The following is a 1,253-nucleotide window of genomic DNA, read 5'->3' on the forward strand; positions in this document are numbered from 1 at the left end:
TTCTCTGTTTTTTGTCTTGTCACACTTCCGTGCCGCCTGATGTGGAAGATGTTGGTTGTGGTGTGCTGATGAGTCCAGAATCAGGCCAATGCATGGTGCAGATCTGGCAATTATTGGTGCAGGATTGGGCTAATGTCTGGTGCAGGATTGGGCTAATATCTGGTGCAGGATTGGGCTAATATCTGGTGCAGGATTGGGCTAATATCTGGTGCGAAATCTTGACAATATCTGGTGCAGGATTGGGCCAATATTTGGTGTGGAATTGGCTGTCTGATATAGGCAATCATGTTTGGTGTCATGGAACTTCATTGCAAAAATAAAATGCCACATACATTTAAATTCCATAAATGAAAGGAGGATTCAGTTTGAGGAGTCTTTTTTTTCTGAAGCGAGTCAAAAATATGAAGCATTGTCGCTTGTCATTGGTCCACACTGGTGTTTGTGCATCGCTAAGACTCTTCATAGTCCTTCATCTCCCACTCATTCCTAAAAACTAACGTCTCCTCTATGTTAACAGCCACAGTATAGTAGAGTGTAGTAAGTGCTGTTGTGTTGGGCCTGAGGTGGATGTGGTTCAGAGGCCTGAGGTGGATGTGGTTCAGAGGCCTGAGGTGGATGTGGTTCAGAGGCCGGAGGTGGATGTGGTTCAGAGGCCTGAGGTGGATGTGGTTCAGAGGCCGGAGGTGGATGTGGTTCAGAGGCCTGAGGTGGATGTGGTTCAGAGGCCTGAGGTGGATGTGGTTCAGAGGCCGGAGGTGGATGTGGTTCAGAGACTTTACAGAAGGCCTGTTACTAACTCACCACTCTGTGTTTTCTGGGGGCGGTGATGCTTTCTCTTGAGAATTTTAGAAAAAAATGACCAAGGTTCCACTTTCTCCCTTGTACAAATTAATATAAATAAATATATATATAAATATAAATAGATATTATACATTTTACTCATTTTTGTCCAGTTTTGTATATTACACTCATGTAAAGTTTGTTTTTAAAAAGAGGCATCGGAGCAGCTATTACAAGAAAATGGCCCTCATTTATCAGCCTAAGGTGGAAACCAGCGCCGACATCCTGTTAGACCGGCTTCACGTGGGACGCATGAAACGTCCGTATCACCAATCAGAGCGTGAGAGGGGTCGGACGTTGATAAACGCAGCGGCTGGAGACCATCGTAATTTAAACATGGCGCCCCGATATGTTCTCGGTATTGAGGCCTCGCCCCCCCACGCCACGGCCAGCTGAGAACTTCACTTTTCAGA

This window comes from Etheostoma cragini, chromosome 18 (assembly GCF_013103735.1).
Source record: "Etheostoma cragini isolate CJK2018 chromosome 18, CSU_Ecrag_1.0, whole genome shotgun sequence".
NCBI classification, from domain to species: Eukaryota; Metazoa; Chordata; class Actinopteri; order Perciformes; family Percidae; genus Etheostoma; species Etheostoma cragini.